Consider the following 15038-nt stretch of genomic DNA (forward strand, 5'->3'; position numbering starts at 1 on the left):
TGTGTTTAACATTCCATGGTCTTTTACTCACTGCCTTTTTATTTACTTGTTCTTTCTTTTCTGTCGCGTCTTATGGTGTTGCAGCCATGATTGTGGGGTTTGCACGCTCATGAATGCGGACGGCTGGGGAGGGAGATTGCCACCAGAATATAAAGCCGAGGATATCCCAAAGATAAGAAAGTTGCTGACGCACAGTTGGGTTACTTCAGAAGATAACAAAGGAAACTGGAGGCAAATTCTAAACATTTGAAGAACAAGTATGCAGACATCAATTCCTTTTTTTTGGTTTCTACTTTTTAATAAATGTTATCAGTGCATCATTTTTTCTACTTACATGTTATAATTCATCTCCTAATTCAGTTTTTCATACTCGCCAGTACATGCTTGCACTAGTACTGCATTTTGCATCGTTTTAACCTAAAAGTTGCCACAACACATAACAGCAAGGAAATTATTTCATATTTTCAGAGTTGCACACTAGACTACAATAAGGGAGGCAAAGACTTTTCTTTGATTTTTCAATAAGTCACAACTAATGTAGACAACTAAAAGAGAAAAAAAAATAAAGCTCGCGGAGAACTACAAAGGACTTGTGTTTCTGCAGTACTACAGAAACCTAAGCTTGCAAGTTGCAGAATTGTGCTCGAACGAACCACAAGTGTGACACTGAACTTTTTTCTTTGGATGCAACTCAAGAGCTGAAACTGTACGGTGCTCCTTAGTCCTCCCTTTAGTCGTTGTTTTTGCCGGGTCCCTAGGTTTCGTAGGCTGATCAGGTGCACTAGTGGACGGGACTGCTGAGACAGGCTTCTTCTTCTTGAGCGACTTGTTCAAGTGAGATATCTCTGTTGCTGCAGCTCTCAAATGTTTGTTAACAATGGCAGTAGCTGCGTCTGTTCTACTAGCAATACGGGCAAGTTTTGTGAATCCCATATTAAGGTTCGCGTGCCGCAATTGCACTTGTGATTCTGGAGGCATAACATCTGGCTGTTCAAAGAATTTCGCTGGCACATAACCACTCAAAGCACCTTGAGTCCACTTTTTTAGGATATACCTATCTGGTATCTCATCAACACCAAGGTGGGTGAAGATCTTTAAGATGTGGCAACAAAGTATACCATCCCTGTCCATCTTGGAGCACTCACAGTAATACGTCCCTTCTTCCTTATTAGCGGTTACCAGGTAGGTCCTAGTACCATATTTTGCGCACCATCCCCTGTTTGGCTCAAGCTTGTAAAAGTTGCAACCAAATGGTAACACATTGTACCTCCCAATCAGCTCAAACTCGTTCCGGAACCTCAAATATATGTCTCTGCAGTAAACTTTGAAAGCATGTTCCTCAACAGGGAATGGTGACCATGGACGAAGTTCCAAACAATCCGTCCTGTAATCATTACCCCCTTCTTTCACAAGTACATGAGTCTGCAACTTCTCATACTGTTGTACAAAGTGTAGTATAGACTTTTTTGGGTTCGTATAGCATTTGAGAATGGCATTAAAGCCCTCACTTCGTTGCGTGGACTGCAGGAATGGGAAGAATCTGTGCTTGAAGTAGCATGGTACCCACTTAGCACGATTAGCATAGAGAGTCGTAAAGTAAGAATTTGCACCACCACCAACTGGCCACTTGCCTACAAACAGAGCCCATTTTGCCTCAAACTCCTCTGGTGAAAAGCTGAAATCGATGCAATCATTGAAATCTTCAGCTAAACCAGGGTTCCTGCCCAGTGTAGGGCCACATTTCAACTGTGCGTTCTGCATTATGTGCCAGCGACAATTACGGTGAACAGAAGATGGGAACAATCTGCCAATCGACACCGCCATAGCACCATCTTGGTCTGTGATAATATTGTCCGGGGCAAGACCATTCATGGCAATAAGGAAACTCTCAAACAACCAATCATAGCTTGTTGCCAATTCTTGCTTAACAAATCCACAACCCAGCACGATGGACTGCCCATGTTTATTTATCCCAATGAATGGTGCAAAAGGCATACTGTACTTATTTGTCAAGTAAGTTGCATCAAAGGAGACACAGTCATGGTAAGCCTCTGCATATGCCTTCCGGGCAGCTCCATCAACCCAGAAAATGTTTTCTACCCTGTCTTCGTCGTCCAATTTTAACCGGAAATAAAAGTCTGGATCCTTTTCTTCTTTAAGCTCTACAAAGTAGCTCACAACTTTAGCCAGATCCCCATCTTTTGTTTCTTCTCTAGTCAGAGTTGCACAGTAGTTGGTGATTGTTTTGGTTGTGTATGGCACAAGCAACTCTGAACCATAAAATTCTGACATGATTTCCATCATTTTACCTGTTAATGAAAAAAAGTAGGAAATGGTTAGTTGGTTGTATTATAGTCCACAACTATTTGCCTCACATTTTCGAGCATTACTTTCCAAACTATTTTCTACACGCATTTTCTCCAATGACAACTTGCACAACATATCCTGGAATTTGACAAATAAACCAGGCAACTACCTAAACAATCCATGAAATCATAAAACCTATCTAGGCTAGTACCAAATCAACTGTCTGCAAGTAAATTAATAAAACAGGCAACTTCATGGCCATTCGCAGCAACTTATTAACCATTACAAGCAACTAGTTATCATTTTCATGCAACTTTTACAAAATGCTACTGTATCATTCTTTTTTTACTTTTCCAAATGATTCTTACCAGCTGAATTTTATCTTTACACATGCAACATACAAATATTAGCAGTATCAAAACTGAAAAACTTACCAGCTGTCAAATTTGTATTGTGAAGATTCTTCACAAATTCCTTTTCCTCCTTTGGCATGCCTTGGTGTGACCTGAGATATTTTGTGAGAGATGGTTTGTGGATAAGCGGATGGTTATGCTCAGGCACAAAGTGGATAACCTCCCATCTTCCATCAATTAACTTCACAACCATCTGGGCCTTGCAAAACGTGTGCACAATATTTTCTCTTTTACGCTTCTTGGGCGCCTTTTCTTTTCGCCCTTGAGCAGCAAGATCAGCCACAACGGAAGCAAGCTCTGCATTTTCAATATCAGCCTCATCTTCAGACAAAGAATCAGGAATTGTCCCAACACAACTTGCAACTCAGCCCCACCATCATCTTTCCTTGGTCTCCTGAATTTGTTGCAAGTGAACTGTTGTTTCTGTTTCTCTCCGGTGATTGTAGATCTCCTGCTACTATTTACTTTCACAGAGAAACCTTTCCTTGCAGCATGTGCATTGTAGTGCTCCTTAGCACCCTCCAACGTATCATAGCGCATGCCAACATGAGGGTCATTTGGCTGGGACGAAGCCTCATCCTCATTTCCATCTTGTGCTATTGTAGTAGTGTCTGTAGTAGCAACAAGAGGACCTGTGTATGTATTTGTTGCAGCAGGTTCTACATTAACAACCGGGGCATCAGTGTTCACAGGTGGCTGTGGTGACTCGTCAATTGCCTCATCCAACAGTTGTGTAAAATAATTGGGAGGTAAGATACCAGGTTCCTCATTGATATCAAAAGGAACCTCATTTAGATCAAGGAAATCCACTCCATGAGTACCAGGGACCTAGAACAAATGACCCATTAGCAAATACAACAAACACAAAATCTTAGGCAAATAGTCATCGAAAGCATGCAACTAACATGGGCATGGAAGCAACTAACATACACAAACAAAGCAACTAACAACCACAAACAAAGCAACTAACATGCACAAACATGTAGCAAAAAACAGGTGGGATTTGTAGGGAAGATGATGATGATGACAGTGAGTACTTTTTTGTTGCTATCAACATAATACTAATTTTTATGTTCATGCCTTACTACTTATGTATTACATCTGCAATATTTACTTCTTATAACTACATTTTTTTGACTTGGAACTAACACCTTGTTCTATAAACACATAGGCATCGTTGACAAAGAAGATATAAAGTGCAACAGGAATTGCAAAGGATAACATCATGACTTCCTCAACATCGATTGCTACTTTACATAGAACAGAGTACACTTTTCTTGGCTAGGTGCACGCTCTAGTTTGCAGATATGTAGATTTGTACATAGCATGGAGTTCTTCTAGATGTCAAGACCACTGTTGAATATGTGTTCCATTTTCTGGGTTGATGGATCCTTACTTCTACTTTCTACTATGTGACGTAGTGCAGACCTGCAAATTACTTGTTGCCTGGAAACATTTACTTGTTGCTTCTATTAAGCATTGAATTTACCTGCATGGTTTTACAAAAGTTACCTGCTTCTACTTTGTGTCATTCTACATTACTTTGTTGCCTGGGGAACATTTTTTTGTTGCTTCTCTAATGCATGAAAGTTGCATGCATAGGCTAAAAAGTTACTTACTCTAATATTTTCATCTTATTTTTACAAGTTGCCAGTGAAACATTACTTGTTGCTTGTAATAGGCAAGGAATTTGCATGCATGGGTAACAAAAGTTGCTTCCTTTTGCTTGTTCATCCTAGAATTATTACCAGCTTCCTCATAGTACTTGCTTCAAATTGGTACCAGTTGCATATTTTTGCCCAGGTTTTTTGCCTATTGCTACGTGGGCACATAGTATGCAGGGCTAACAATAACAAAAGTTGCCTGGTTGTTTTCCAATCTACATGGGAAACTTCAATCTAGATGCAGGAGCAAATCCTACTCATGTATAGGCAACAAAGTTCACAGACACTAGCAGGTATGTCCCATAGCTTCTCTTTGATGAAAAAAGAAGGCTATCAGGAGAGGAATAGGAGGATCTATAGGCAATTTCTGAAGGTTTCTGTTCAGTTTGTGTTACCTGATCTGAAGATCCCACTGGAAATCTTCCTGTTCTGGAGATGCCTGGTTCTTGGTTCGTAGACATGGAGAGCTGGGAGGTTGACGAAGGGATTTGGGGGAGCTTGACGAAGGGAGCTTGGAAGGATACGAAGGGAGATGGGGAGCTCGAGGCAGACGAACGGCCTGAACGGAGCTGGGAGCTCCAGGTTGACGAAGAACTGGTAGGTTTTTCGTTCTGTTTTTACGACAGATCTGGGCGTTGGGCGTTATATTGGATCTGGGATCTGGGGGGAGCTAGGTTTGGGCGGGGATTGGAGGGAGGATCTCCCGCCCTATTTTTTCGGGATCTGGTGCGTGCCAGAAAGAGCCAACCGGCACGCAGGTGGTGGACCAGGTGGCTTTCCTTTTTCAGCCAACCAGACAGGTACTTTCCTTTTTGGGCCGGCCGCTCGGTTTGACAATTGGGCATGCGGCCGCCCGCTAGTCGCGTCCTCCATAATCTAATGTTAACTAGGGTTCAGATTATAAAATTCACACCCATGGATCTACATCTCACAAGTCAGAACACATCATAGCACAGGCATTGTCACAAACAGGTGGAGTGCAGCAAGACTCACCAGATGCGTTGCGGATCGCGGGGTAGGTCTTCAAGGAGTTGCTGGTAGCACTGGGCGCGCGGAGGAAGTCCCAGCTGCCACGGCCGACGACCAGGAAGTGGTCGCGCGCGCCTGCCCATGACGCGCCACTCGGGCCGCCAGAGAAGCCACTCCACGAGGTCGCGCGGCAGGGCCTCGCCAGGCGAGACGTCGGGGTTCTCCTACCTCATCACGTCCAAGCCCAGCGTAGAACGGGATGTACACCGCGGCGGCGGCGGCTGGATCGGAGGTCAGGCACTTGTGCCGCCTCATCCGGGCGTCAAGCTCGACTTTCGAGCTTGACGCGGCGGACGCGCTCCTCCGGGCGGGCCGCCTCGTACTCTCGTACCTGGCGTCCGCCTCCTCCCGGCGGAAGCGAGCGCGGGCCTCCGCCTCGCTGATGGCCTTCGTCTGAGCGAGCACGGCCTCCTCCTCATCGCTGCCGTGGACGTAGTCGCCAGCCGAGATGGTGGGCGACCGCGCCGGGATGAGGGCGTCGTCGTCACTGCTGTCTGCAATGGGGAGCCGTGGTGCGCGGCTTGAGCCGCCGGACAAGGACCCCTTGCCGGCGTTGCCGTACCTGGCCAGCTTCCCTGGGGCGTGAGCCCCCAGTTCGTCCACCGGGCGCGGCGCTTGCGCACGCCCTCCAACCTGTTCCATTCTCACCATTCCGCGTCGGTGCGGAACACGGAGGGACACGGCGGCGAGTCCCAGCCGCCCAATCCGGTGCTACAGCCTGCTGAGCCGCCACGTGAGGCCATCGCGCCGACGTGGAGGGTGGACCGGTGGCTGGGGGCTGCTCGATTGCTCGCCGGAAAATGGGGCAGGCGGCGGCGGAGGGAGTGGAAGCGGCGGAGGGGACTAGGGTTTGGAAACCGAACTCCCCTCCACGGCCCCTTTTAATACGGGGCGACCGCTCCGGGGCCCGAACTCGTTATACGGGCCAGGCCGCGAGTTCGGGCTCCGTTCTGTACCATTTTCGGCCCGAACCCGTATAACCGTCGGAGTTTTTCAGTTTCCGTCCAGTTTACGGGCTCTGGTAGAGATGCTCTAAGGGCTCTACTAGAAATGCTCTTAGAGCATCTTTACCAGAGCCCGTAAACTGAGCAAAACCGAATAATAATTGCCGATTTACGGGTTCAGTCACTGTAAACGAGCCAAAACCGAAAAAAAGTTTTCAGGCCGAGACCGAAAACCCAACTCAATCTGTATTTGTAGGGGCTGAAAGGACGAACTGAACACCAAACTCTATTCGTGGCGCGCTGAAATTTCAGATGAGACCAATTGCTTCCACCAGTACAGTCGTCGGAATCTAGCCAAATTCGTGGCCGGCGTGGGGCGGCGCGAGCTTGTGGGCGGCAAGCTCGCAGCGGCGTGGGGCGGGGCAAGCTCGTGCTGGCGCAGGGCGGCCCGGGACGGGGCCGGGCGAGCTCGTGGCGGCGCGAGGCTAGTTCGTGGTGGCGCGACGTGGAGCGGCGTGTGGCGGGGCGGGGCCGGTGCGTGGCGGCGCGCGGCGGGGCGGGGTGGGACACTCGGGAGCTGCTTGGTACACTGTGATCATGATTATAGGTTAATTCACTTAGAGCATCTCCACTGGCGAGCATAAATCATTGATCATAGATCATAGTGATTTGGGCTTTTCAGTGAAAGAAACTACTCACACCGATGTTCCTAATAAAAATCCACGCCATCCTGAGTTTAATACAAACGCCATCAAATCCCAAAGGAATCCTATATAAAAGGGTATTATCAGACGCGCCGGCACCAACTCAACAACAACTCCACGTTTCACATACATTCAAATAAACTTCGAAGACCACGCCTTTTCTCTCGAGTCTCTCCTCTCGTTCCTACTGGAGTTGATTTGGCGAACAACTGGTGTGGACCGCTCAGAAACTTTTTACCGACATGTGTAAATGGTGAATCCAATACTTAGCCGGCATATGTGTTGTTGGCTAGTATTTGAAGATCATAGGTGCAAATGCTTTGATTGTGAAACTGGAACCCACATGTCATATTCATCTTCCCCAATCTCTTGCAGTTAGGGCATCTCCAACGGGGCGAGCGGTCGAAAAATGCATAAGGAACTAGACCCCGTGGCCCGACGCATAGTGACCGAGCTGTCCGCGGAGACGCAAATGCAGCCCAAATATGCGCCTTGGATGGATCTCCCCAGACGATGCGCGGTCGCGCTGAGTGTCCACTCGCGTTTTGCAGACGTTTCGTCGGGCCCTCCTGGAAGCGACCCAGGCTCGATGCGTCTACTTAGGTGCGCCAGTATTGGTGCCGAGGCGTCACTCCGGTAGTCCGTGCCGCGTTAATGGCGATGCCTCGCCTGCCGAGCGGCCGCCGCCAATGGCTGCCAACGAGTAATGGCGAAGCCACGCGTGTCGCGCCCCTCGGCTATCTTCGGCGTATATAAAGAGGGGGCGTGCATCTCATCTCCTCCAAAACAAACCCTAGCCACCGCACATACTCCACCATAGCGCCGTCTCGACACAACCCGGCCTCCGCCTATGCCATGAGCAGCGCAGACACGGATAGCCTACGATGCCTCCACCTCCCCCAGTCGAGAGCTCCGACGAGGAGAACGGCGAAAGTGTGGACAACGTCATCGACGCTACCATGGACGCGAAGTTCATGGCTGACGCGGAGCAGGAAGCAAAGGATGAGCTGGCGGCCCACGCGGTGTTCGACGTCGAGCAAGAACGCCGCAGGGAGGCGGCCACCGCAGAGGATGACTCCTCCAAATTTGGGGGCATCTGACTCTGATGGGCCTAACCCGGAGGAGAAGGCGCCGGAGTAGAGGGATTTTGTCGAGTCCTTCGAGACACTCAAGAAGGCCGAGGATGGTGCCAACGAGGCGCTGCGGCAGCGCCTGCTAGATGATGCGGCGGCCCACCGAGCTCTAGCGACCGCACAGCTGATGGGGCGGCGGGCGGCAAAGAAGCTGATGAGGAAGGAGGCAACGACGGTGCTGGGCCGTCAACCGCCCCGAGGGCAACAACTAGTTTAGGGACTTTTTCTTGCTTCTTGTTTTTCGTATGTACATTTCTTGCATTTGAGCTATGAAAAAAGTGTTGGAAAAACAATATGCGTCGGCCCGCCAGAGGCACCCCAGTCGCAAACGGACGCGCGGTAAAAAACGACCATTTTCGTGTCCGCGAGACGACGAAAACGAACGCGCGTAACTAGTTTTGGCATCCGATATGTGTCGCTCTATTGGAGATGCCCTTAGAGAATCTGAAGTGCTTTCTCTCGGGTTCACTACCGGCATACCATCGAGCGAAAAGTGAGCCCACCTGCTGGAGAGTGGACACCGACGCGTACGCCGCGTGGCCTGTGCTGCTGCACCGCCGCGATTCCCACTACTAGCTCGGTATCCTCCGCTGATAGCCACCAGGGGCACGTTAGTTAGCCTGGGCCCGAATCCTGGCTCACTGGCGTAGTGGTGCAAGCACACCTGCGCATCTAGAACGAGCCACGGGCCGGAATTGGCCTATTGTTTGGTAGGTCGGCCTGCATTGGCTGGGCCGAAAAGGCCTTTCTGTTTGTTTGCCTGCAGACAACCTAAAATCTCGATGGAGATGAGATTAGGCATGTTTGGTACCATCCAGGCATGCCTAAGGTTACCTCTTATCTACATCAGGTTGCCTTACCATACTCTCACCTCCCATCACACATTAATCACAGTTCATGACAGTTGCTGATGGGATTCGTAGCATAAAAAATAAAAAAAATTCTACCGCAAGAACGAAAACCAAGCTAACATGCAATCTAGAAGATGGTAGCAACGAGGGGATCACGAGACTAACCCTTGAAGATTTCCAAAGCCCGTGAAATTAGGGCATCTCCAACGCACTGACCCAAACGGACGTCCCTTTCGGGTCGTTTGGGTCGTCGCGCGGACACGCGGATGTCACCCGGACACCCACACACGTTCGGCTACATTTTTAATCCCCAACGCACATACGACCCAAACTCAAAAGTAGACCAAACAGAGGCAGAGGCCGGGCAACGGCGTGGGCGCGGCGCGGCCAGCGACGGCGTGGGCGTGGCGCAGCCGGCGATGGCGTGGGCGCGGCGCGGCCGGCGAGCCCCGCGCGAGCCCCTGCTGTCCTCCTTTTGCTTGCAAATAGTACTAGTACTAGTACTAGTCGTGGAGAGCTCCAGCCCCGGCGTGGTGACCAGCTGCTCCTAGGCCACGCACGAGCAAGAGGAACGACCCCAAGCTCGCGCTGGAGTTGGAGAGGAGCACGGCGGTCGGGCACGGCCGGGGACAGTCCGCAGCAGCGCGCGTCCTCCCCTGCCCAAGCCCGCGAATGCCCGACGTGGCCGGCGCCGCCCTTTCCGTCCGCCCGTGCCCGCGCGTGCCCGCTCGTGGCCGACGCGGCCGGCGTCGAGGCGCGCACGGCCAGCTCCGCCCGCCCGTGGCCGACGCGGCCGGCGTCGAGGCGCGCACGGCCAGCTCCGCCACAGCTCGTGCGTGCCCCGCCCGTGCCTCGCGCGGCCGGCTCCGCCACTGCCCGTGCGTGCCCCGCTCGAGGCCGCCGTCGGCAGGCAGCGGGGCGAGGCGAGAGGCGCGACCGGCGTGCAGGTGCTGGCGCGGCCGGTGCGCGCGGTGCCGTGACTCGCGCGGCCGGTGCCCGCGGCGGCTCGGAGGCGCTCGCGTGGCCAGCGGCGGCGAGGCTCGCGGCGGCCCGTGCTCGCGCGGCCGGCGCCCACGGCGGCGTGGAGGCGCTCGCGCGGCCAGCGGCGGCGAGGCTCGCGGCGGCCCGTGCTCGCGGCGGCCCTGCTCGCGGCGGCGGCGTGGAGTCGCCCGGCGACCCCTGCTCGCGGCGGCGGTGTGGAGGCGCCCGGCGGCTCGTGCTCGCGGCGGCCCCTGCTCGCGGCGGCGGCGGCGTGGAGGCGCCCGGCGGCTCGTGCTCGCAGCGGTGGGGCGTGGCTGTCCTTGCCTCGCCGGAGGCCGACGCCGGAATGCCACTCCGAAGGAGAGATGGGTAGGTGGGAGAAAGAGACACTGCCAAGTGGGGTTGGGGGCGGACACAGCGGATAAGAACGGACGTGCGGACACGTCCGGCACCACGCAAATAGCTCTTAAATTTAGGCCGGCTTTGGGTCGTGGCGGACCGCGCGGGCTGTCCGTTTTGCATTTGGGTCCGCGCGTTGGGTCATGTTTTTACCCAAACGGACGCGCGGGCTGTCCGTTTTGCGTTTTGCGTCCCCGCGTTGGAGATGCCCTTAGATCTCGTTGTTGCAGAAGATGATCACTTGCCGTTTTCAAAAGCGCGTAGAAGATCTTGACGATGCCACAATCGGGCAGCACCTCCGTACTCGGTCATACGTTCGGTGTTGATGAAGACGACGTCCTTCTCCCCGTTCCAGCAGGCAACGGAAGTAGTAGATCCTCCTCGGAATCCCGGCAGCACGACGGCGTGGTGGCGGTGGAGGTGGAGATCTCCGGCAGGGCTTCGCCTATGCGCTGCAAGAGAGGTGGAGGAGGAGAGGCGGCTAGGGTTTGGGGAGAGGTGGGGTGTCGGCCACTAAAGGGGTGCGGCCAAGGAGGCTCTAGTGTGGCCGGCCCCCTCCCCTTGTCCCTCTTTTTTATAGGTGGAACCCCCAAGAGTTGGATTACAAGTCTTCGAATAAGACCCCAACCCAAAACTTGCCATAAGGTGGGAAACTACCCAAGGTGGGACTCCCACCTTTCCTTGGAGGGGGGGGGGTGGCCGGCCACCAAGGTGGAGTCCACCTGGGACTCCTCCCCCTTAGGGTTGGCCGGCCATGCTAGGTGGACTCCACCTGGGACTCCACCTTCCATGGTGATTTCTTCTGGACTTTTCTAGAACCTTCTAGAACCTTCCATAAATGCACCAGATCATTTTCAAACTTGGAAAATGACTTCCTATACATGAATCTTATTCTCCGGACCATTCCGGAACTCCTCGTGATGTCCTGGATCCCATCCGAGACTCCGAACAAAACTTCGAACTCCATTCCATATTCCATATCTACTTAAACGACATCAAACCTTAAATGTGCCACCCTACGGTTCGCGAACTATGCAGACATGGTTGAGACCTCTCTCCGGCCAATAACCAATAGCGGGATCTGGAGATCCATAATGGCTCCCACATATTCAACGATGACTTAGTGATCGATCGAACCATTTACATACGATACCGATTCCTTTTGTCACGCGATATTTTACATGTCCGAGGTTTGATCATCGGTATCTCTATACCTCGTTCAACCTCGTCTCTGACAAGTATTCTTTACTCGTATCGTGGTATTTCATCTCTTATGAACCATTCATATGCTTGCAAGCTAATTAGACGACATTCCACCGAGACGGCTGATACGTCTCAAACGTATCTATAATTTCTTATGTTCCATGCTACTTTTATGATGATACACATATGTTTTATACACACTTTACATCATTTATATGCATTTTCCGGAACTAACCTATTGACGAGATGCCGAAGTGCCAGTTCCTGTTTTCTGCTGTTTTTGGTTTCAGAAATCCTAGTAAGGAAATATTCTCGGAATTGGACGAAATCAAGGCCCACGATCTTATATTTCCACGAAGCTTCCTGATACGTCTCCAACGTATCGATAATTTCTTATGTTCCATGCCACATTATTGATGTTATCTACATGTTTTATGCACACTTTATGTCATATTCGTGCATTTTCTGGAACTAACCTATTAACAAGATGCCGAAGTGCCGATTCTTTGTCATTGCTTTTTGGTTTCAGAAATCCTAGTAACGAAATATTCTCGGAATTGGATGAAATCAACGCCCAGGGTCCTATTTTGCCACGAAGCTTCCAGAAGACCGAAGAGGAGACGAAGTGGGGCCACGAGGTGGCGACACCATAGGGCGGCGCGGCCCAAGCCCTGGTCGCACCGACCTAGGGTGTGGGCCCCTCGTGCCCCATCCTGACCTGCCCTTCCGCCTACTTAAAGCCTCCGTCGCGAAACCCCCAGTACCGAGAGCCACGATACGGAAAACCTTACTGAGACGCCGCCGCCGCCAATCCCATCTCGGGGGGATTCTGGAGATCTCCTCCGGCACCCTGCCGGAGAGGGGATTCATCTCCCGGAGGACTTTACGCCGCCATGGTCGCCTCCGGAGTGATGAGTGAGTAGTCTACCCCTGGACTATGGGTCCATAGCAGTAGCTAGATGGTTGTCTTCTCCTCATTGTGCTTCATTGTTGGATCTTGTGAGCTGCCTAACATGATCAAGATCATCTATCTGTAATACTATATGTTGTGTTTGTCGGGATCCGATGGATAGAGAATACTATGTTATGTTGATTATCAAAGTTATGTCTATGTGTTGTTTATGATCTTGCATGCTCTCCGTTATTAGTAGATGCTCTGGCCAAGTAGATGCTTGTAACTCCAAGAGGGAGTATTTATGCTCGATAGTGGGTTCATGTCTCCGTGAATCTGGGACAGTGACAGAAAGTTCTAAGATTATGGATGTGATGTTGCCACTAGGGATAAAACATTGATGCTATGTCTAAGGATGTAGTTATTGATCACATTACGCGCAATACTTAATGCAATTGTCTGTTGTTTTCAACTTAATACTGGAGGGGGTTCGGATGATAACCTGAAGGTGGACTTTTTAGGCATAGATGCATGCTGGATAGCGGTCTATGTACTTTGTCGTAATGCCCAATTAAATCTCACTATATTTATCATGACATGTATGTGCATTGTTATGCTCTCTCTATTTGTCAATTGCCCGACTGTAATTTGTTCACCCAACATGCTTTTATCTTATGGGAGAGACACCTCTAGTGAACTGTGGACCCCGGTCCAATTCTCTTTACTGAAATACAATCTACTGCAATACTTGTTTTACTGTTTTCTGCAAACAATCATCTTCCACACAATACGGTCAATCCTTTGTTACAGCAAGCCGGTGAGATTGACAACCTCACTGTTTCGTTGGGGCAAAGTACTTTGGTTGTGTTGTGCAGGTTCCACGTTGGCGCCGGAATCTCTGGTGTTGCGCCGCACTACATCCCGCCGCCATCAACCTTCAACGTGCTTCTTGGCTCCTACTGGTTCGATAAACCTTGGTTTCATACTGAGGGAAAACTTGCCGCTGTACGCATCACACCTTCCTCTTGGGGTTCCCAACGGACGCGTGTTGTACGCGTATCAAGCTCTTTTTCTAGCGCCGTTGCCGGGGAGATCAAGACACGCTGCAAGGGGAGTCTCCACATCCCAATCTCTTTACTTTGTTTTTGTCTTGCTTAGTTTTATTTACTACTTTATTTGCCACACTAAATCAAAATACAAAAAAATTAGTTGCTAGTTTTACTTTATTTGCTATCTTGTTTGCTATATCAAAAACACAAAAAAATTAGTTACTTGCATTTACTTTATCTAGTTTGCTTTAGTTACTACTGCTGAAATGAGTAATCCTGAAGTTGAAGTTCGTTCATTTAAGCAACAAGGGGGAGAATGTTTAAAAGATGCTTGGTATAGAATCAGTGATGCCCATAATAGGTGCACTAAGAAACACTCCACCACTATCCTACTCAGGAATTTTTATGTTGGTATCTCTAGCTGGAATAGATATGTTCTTGATTGTCTCGCGGGAGGTAACTTCCTAGGCGCTCCCGCTTTAGAAGCTAGTTGCATTATTGAGAGTTTATTTGGAACACCACCTGTTAATGAAACTAAAATTGAAATCTCTCTTGAGGATGTTATGAAAAAATTGGAAACCATAGAGAAAAATTTTCCGAGTGTAGAAACTAAATTGGAGATGTTACTTGATAAAACTGATGAACTTGATAAATCCTTAGGAGGAATTGATGAAAGAATTAGTGTCCTAGGAACTTGTGTTGTCTATGATGATCAAATCAATAGGATTGGTGAGCTTGAAAAAGCTATGGGAACCTTGGGTTCAACCTTTTCATCTATAAAGTTTAGAGAAAAAGCTTATGTGGGTAAGGAGCAAAAGTTTATGTATGTCTCTAAAGTGCCCAAACCAAAGAAATATTACTATAGGCCTAAAATTGAAAAATCCCTTAGTACCACTACAGATGGGGGAGCTTATGATATCAATGCATCACCTCTTGATAATACTTGATGCACACTTTCTGCGCCTAGCTGAAAGGCGTTAAAGAAAAGCGCTTATGGGAGACAACCCATGTTTTTACCTACAGTACTTTGTTTTTATTTTGTGTCTTGGAAGTTGTTTACTACTGTAGCAACCTCTTCTTATCTTAGTTTAGTGTTTTGTTGTGTCAAGTAAAGTCGTTGATAGAAAAGTTCATACTAGATTTGGATTACTGCGCAGTTTCAGATTTCTTTGCTGTCACGAATCTGGGCTAAATTCTCTGTAGGTAACTCATAAAATTATGCCAATTTACGTGAGTGATCCTCAGATATGTACGCAACTTTCATTCAATTTGGGCATTTTCATTTGAGCAAGTCTGGTGCCATTTTAAAATTCGTCAATACGAACTGTTCTGTTTTGACAGATTCTGCCTTTTATTTCGCATTGCCTCTTTTGCTATGTTGGATGAATTTCTTTGATCCATTAATGTCCAGTAGCTTTATGCAATGTCCAGAAGTGTTAAGAATGATTGTATCACCTCTGAACATGTTA

General features: G+C 49.5%; 1 pseudogene; it reads right to left on the reverse strand.

Moving 5' to 3' along the window:
* Nucleotides 1–549: 549 nt before the first annotated feature.
* On the reverse strand, nucleotides 550–6064 carry LOC139831700 (uncharacterized; annotated as a pseudogene).
* Nucleotides 6065–15038: the final 8974 nt, after the last annotated feature.

This window comes from Lolium perenne, chromosome 5 (assembly GCF_019359855.2).
Source record: "Lolium perenne isolate Kyuss_39 chromosome 5, Kyuss_2.0, whole genome shotgun sequence".
In the NCBI taxonomy this organism is placed as follows: Eukaryota; Viridiplantae; Streptophyta; class Magnoliopsida; order Poales; family Poaceae; genus Lolium; species Lolium perenne.